We start from the raw sequence: 6,000 nt of genomic DNA on the forward strand, positions 1-6,000 counted from the left end.
TATTCAGCGTTGCAGAGGTTTAAGAGCTAAACACTTTGATGCAATTGAAGTGTGCTTTTTTTTCTTCTTTTTTTTTTTTTTTTGCCATGAAAAGAGGAACCTGTGAGATTGCAGGTGAAGCTACCACAGCTGAAAAGGAACAGAAGAGTGGCAATACAAGAATGTTCATAAAGAAAGGCAAAATACATCACAGATCTAACCGCACCGTTTGACTGACAAGTGATTTCTGCAGCATGAAGACATCAAACCACACAACTTGTCATCAAAATACCGACAACACAAGTTTACCCATTACAAATTATGATTACTGAATCATGCTACTCTGATGTTATCTAGTCACATTTGTCTTTTTTAGATCACTATCACATCCCACATCAGTGAAACAGGCAACTTTTTCCACACACACACCTTTGAATATAAGCGTTCAACAACAGCCCAATGGAACCAGCAACTAGTCACCACATTCATTTTCACCCAAATTGCCAGGAGGCAGAATTACTTTTTGCAAGCTGCAATGATGGGCAAAAGAATAAACATCCGGATCTCCATCGCACGGCGTTTGCGTAAAGTTTTAGTCTCGACAACAAGGAGATTCAGGCTTCAAATTATATGCCGGCGTTTGAACATAAAGTTGCGAACATAACAGAGAATAGAATGACTTACAGTTCTGACGTAACCGGCTTTCACTCGTGGCTTTAGATGGTTCTCAAAGCACTTCAAAGTTCACTTCCGTTCCATGTTGCCCTGGAATGACAAACAAAGCAGCACGTGAGCGTCAGGTCAGAGCGAAAACTAAAACTTAAAACCAAATATTAGTCGATGCGTATTTGATCGAAAAAAAAAAATATACCCTCCCTCCCCTCCACCAACAAAAAAAAAAAAAAAGAGAGTACCAACATCCAACCGCCTCATCATAAACACACACACACAGGCTGGACAGCTGATAGAAACAGGTGCTAAGGTTTCGCCTGGCAGCTGAGCACAGCTTGTAGCATATGTCTGAGCCCCTCATGTCTGGAAGAAAATGTTTGTAGTTTACCTGCGTCCTTCCCAAAACAGACAAGTGTTGTGTTACTGAAGAAACTCGGATTTTTGAAGTTATTCCATGCCGTTAGGCTCAATGACAATGAGAACAGGGAATTATATGAATGAGCGTACTATTACTTTAGATTATGTACATAAAGTCAACTGTTTGGATGACCTAAACTAGAGAGGGGATCTAAACTGCACTAAATCTACCAGTGACAATTAATAATTGTAAAATAATTTTCCAAATGGCATTATCTGGATTATTAAAACAAGAAAAATCCAAAAAGTAAGTACAATGTTAATAAGTACAGAATGCAGAAAGGTTATATTACTCTAGTCTAGTACTCCCCGAATAAAAGGTGTCAAAGTGCAAAGCCAACTCCTTTTCATTTTTCTATCCATCAGCAACACACGAAGTGAAATCTGCTTTTTCCTGTTGTTGAACTCGCAGATTAATATATCAAAACAAATTTGACCTTAAAAGCCAAGGTAAACTATGAATATACAAATTGTATTATTAGAAAATATTCATTTCTACAAATTGTGAAAAAAAAAAAAAAGGGGACTGATCAAATATTTTCATTACTTGCACCAGTCATATGGCTTAGCATGTGAAAGTAGTGATATAGCAGAGGCTGCTAAAACATTTTCTGCACCTTTAGTAGCATTATTCAACTACATGTAGCGCAGGGTAATTATTTATTATAATAGCAGTACAACATTGACAGTGAGAGGCAACACCAAGCTAACAAATAGAACTTACCAGACAAAAAAAAAAATACTTTGATATTTCCCAACATTAAACAAGCTGCGCTCCCGTGTTTACTGTACTGAAACACAACACCACTAGTAAATTCAGGTTGTAAGTGAAGTTAATTGATTGTAATTGCATGCTCCCTCTCTTTCCGTGCAGGCGGATGACATTTTTTTTTTGTCAGCATCCCTCCCCTTATTAAGGACAGATGACGGTAGAAGACAGTAATTAATGGCTGCACGAGTTAATGGCCGTCCTGAGCGTTTCGCAGTCTCCATAGAGACTGAGGAGCTGCGCAGGGCTCACCTGAAGCTGTCCACTCTCTGACCAATCGCCTTCCCCTGGCATGGAGAACCGTCTGCCTGGGTGCACCACAGGGGCCGGGACACACTAACCTTTACCCTGGAAATATTGTTCTGCTTTCCTTTGTTATCGCTTCCATTCATGTAAAACAGCACTAATGACTGTGCTGCACTCGTATTCATATTGCCGGTCCTCTTCCCCTTTGTGTCGTGCGAATCAAACATGCAAAAATCACATGACAAATTCATTTACCACAAAATGCCCTTTATTCATCTGTCACTTGTCTTGCTTTGTGCAAAAAAAAACAAAATGTTTCGAGCAACTGGCTTGAGGGCGTCTTGTATCTTAAATCAAATGAAGGGGGGGGAAGCCAGCAAATAAATCTGAAAGAAACAATATAGCAAATGCAGAACCTTATTCCCACACTGGAGCGAAAATAACTCTCCTTATCATTCAGCTGCAAGCAAGGGTGCACAGCCAGTTTACAGCCCCTCTGTACCCAGCACAGGGTATTTCAATGTGTGTTCACAAATACTGAGCCGTCAGATGAAAGAGAGGACCGCACCACTCAGGGATGGGTCCTCACACTGAATGCATGAGTGACTGATTACTTTCTTACCAGTTGAACCTCAGCTCTCTACAAAGAAGAGCCTTAGCCCCAGCCTGAAGAGGCCAAACTAGAAACAAGGGCTTTCCAAATAATACAAAATCACAGATTGGTGCAGTAAGCATCTTGCGCCATTACAATGCATACAGCTGGTCTTCCTCAAATTTCAAGCTTTTTTTTTTTTTTCTTTTTTTCTTTTTTTTTTTGTAACCCCCACTCTCCCACTCCCTCCTGCCAACTCAATTTATTCAGTTGTAGTATGGGGCAGAGAAAGTACAGTCATTTTTGTTGCTAGAGGCAGACGCGGGGGACGGTGTTTGGTTGTTCCCATCAGAAACAGCAGAAATCTGAATGTCTGCGTGTAATAGCGGTTTCAAACAGCAGGCCTGAAAAAGTTGCAAAGAAAAGTTCATCCTGTGTTTTAAAACCTGGGTCAGCGTTTGCGAAGGTCCATTTCTGCATAAGTGAGCACACAAACCCCAGTGCCTGTTCAAATAGTCTGCAGCTCTCTCTCAGGCAGCTCATGACAACAGCCCAGCAGCAGCACTGTTTGATCTCCAATGTTTTCCTTAATCTGGGTTGTCAAGGTTCGCTTGTTGGAGGCTGTTTACTTTACTTCTCCTACAAAAAAGTGTTTTTTTTTTCCCCCCAGACAATGACTAATCCAAAAACCAAGAAGGAGGGAGAACTGCCAGCAATAGTTGTTAAAGCTGCAGTTTCCTTTTTGTAAATGTTCAGATGGTTTTTAGTCCTGCTGTTGCCAGCTGCAAACTTACTGTATAAAACATTAGGGCAATATTTCCCCCCCCACCTCTCCCCCCCGTATGTATGCAGTTCACTATAAATAGACAGCTGCGTATTCTGTATCTTTTTCTTTCTTTTTTTTCTTTTTTTTTAACAAAATTATAAAATATTTTTTAGGGCAAGGACTAATTCTGTCTGATTGTGAAAATTTAAAAACCTACATGGACTGAGTAGTACATAAAAATTTAAAAAAATTTTAAAAAAATCTATCGACAATATTTCTATTATAAGTTGCACGGTCAAATCCATTGTTTACTGCGTTTCTAGAGCCCTTTTCTCCGGAATACACCTGTTATGAAATATTATTTAAAACAGGAAAAAAAAAAAAAAAGATTTAAAACATTTTGAATATGAGTATATCGCTATTTTGTTCATCTACAGTGAAAGGAAATAGCGGAGAACATTTGTTTGGACATACGGATAACAATATTAGAAGAAAAGAAAAAAAAAAAAAAACTTACTCATCCATAATGATGACTGTAATTGATAATTTAACACACAAAATAAAAAATCAACTGTATTTTTCACAAGCGATAGTGAAGTCATAAGCCAATTTTCATATAAGAAAATGTCTCACTGTAACCCACACCACAGCTCACTCACTAAAAAAAACCATGTCATTTAAACTTGGGAGGATAACCCACAAAAACAGTTTAAAAAAAAAAAAAAAACATCATGTTTAAGACAATAATTGTGAGAACGCTTCTATAAGTAACCAAAGATGTAATTAAAAATGATTTTAGTAGACACATTGTGTTCATACAAAGTTAACTTATCAAGTGTCCGTCCCACATGTGTAGTTATCGCTGAGCGGGCAAGTAGCGCCACAAAGAGCCAAGCCCTTCGTCAAAGTCAAATGATGGACAGCTTGGTAAAAAGTAGGCTCCGTGTTAAGCTGACGGTTACGATAACTTTAGTTTAGGGGCACTTCGGATGCCTTCCTCCGCTTCTTTTCGGGAATTTGGAGGACAGCTAACACGTGGGGGGGGGGGGAGAAGAAAAAAAAAAAAAAGAAGCTCCTTCCCTGGTCTCACTCCAAAGAAATCACGGCACTCAAAACTTCCCTTTTCACCACCTAAAGTTATAAACTTTTACGGCGCTTATATATACTTAACAGGTCATATTTGAAATGACGGGCTTTTAGGGGCCATCGCTAACCGACACGTTAGTACTCATTGTGAAAATGCTTCTTTTTTTTTTTTTTTTTCCCTCCCCTCCTCCTCCTCCACCCCCACCCCAAAAAAAAGGTGCATTTCCCCCCGGGGTCTCATGAGTAGCCTTGACTAAGTTAGAAACTAAACTTTTCAAAACAGTAGAGGACACAGCGCTCGTAAAAGACACTCTCGTAAGAGACCGCTCGTTACAAGTGACGCGAAACGGGCGCTACCGACCGGCCTGCGTGATAATAAGAATAATAAGAATAATACAGGTGTTTGTTTGTTTGTTTGTTTATTTCGCCATTTGAAACCATTTTTTTTTTTTTTTTTTTTTTTTTTTTTTAGAAAACAGCGGCTAAAACCGAAGTCAAACTCCGCGTTGTGTTCCGAGTGCAGCAGCGAGCAGCAAAGCTGCAGCAGGTATCTCAAGATACGAAACAACAAAAGCCAACGTTAACATTATGATAATAGTGAAACTTACCAGGATGGAAAAACGGCAGCTAAGAGGCGCACGCGGAGGGTACCGATTCGCTAGTACGAGATAACGAACACGCGTTCTCGGCACACAAGCTCGCGTGCAACAACAAATCACACCGTAAACACCATATTACTCCGCCCGTCTCGGTGGTGGTGCTGGCGGTGGTGGTGCTGGAGGAGGTGGTGGGGAGGGGGAACTAACTAACTAACTTAACTACAAGGAGAAAGAGATCATCTTACCGAGGGCGTCGAAATAAAGCGAAACGTGGAGTTTCACACTCGCTTGCACGCTTGTCCGTCTCGCGGGGGGAAAAAGCACGAGCTCCTTTCTTAATGTTCTTATTAGATTTTTTTTAAACACGCCGAGAAAAGAAGGAGAGAGAGAGAAAAAAAAAAAGGAAGGATGTTGTTGTTTTGATGTTCCAAGTCCGTGACGTCATATCCACCTGCTTGGGTAAACAAGGTTCATTTCAATTGCAGATCCTTCATAGAAACATCATAGTCACAAGTAAAATTCAGTAGCACTTAGTGGCTCCTTTCTACGGGGAAATGTAATGATATGCATTAGTTTTAGCAGAAAGTGTGACAGGAGAGAGGGGGCTGTCAGAAAAGCTAAAATGTCTAAGCTGACTAATTACAACTGAGGCAGAATTAACTTTATTATTTCAGAAAATTCTCCTCTTTCTTTTTTCTTTTCTTTTTTTTTTTTTTTTTTTTTTGAATCTGGGGTTCATCATAAGTCTTCCAAAGCTTCACTGTTAAAAAAAAAAGAAGAAAAAAAAAAAAAAAAAAAAAGAAATGCTTTGACATGATCATCAAAGATGTTTTAATCTCAGCTGTGAGGAGTTTTAACCATTAAAGAAGGGGTG

At 39.5% G+C, this 6,000-nt stretch overlaps 1 protein-coding gene across 2 annotated transcripts in view; it reads right to left on the minus strand.

Annotated features, from left to right (window-relative positions):
* Positions 1–5,565, minus strand: part of foxp1b (forkhead box P1b) — a 156,273-nt gene extending 150,708 nt beyond the window's left edge. For both annotated transcript variants that reach the window (XM_069164281.1, XM_069164203.1), the window contains exons 1-2: positions 5,372–5,565; positions 664–744 (exon numbers count right to left, since the gene is read on the minus strand). The gene's annotated coding sequence lies outside the window, so the exon portion shown is untranslated. The remainder of the gene's footprint in view (positions 1–663; positions 745–5,371) is intronic.
* Positions 5,566–6,000: the final 435 nt, after the last annotated feature.

This window comes from Embiotoca jacksoni, unplaced genomic scaffold (genome assembly GCF_022577435.1).
Source record: "Embiotoca jacksoni isolate LCO1_2020_lvr unplaced genomic scaffold, fEmbJac1.0.p SCAF_1, whole genome shotgun sequence".
Taxonomy (NCBI): Eukaryota; Metazoa; Chordata; class Actinopteri; family Embiotocidae; genus Embiotoca; species Embiotoca jacksoni.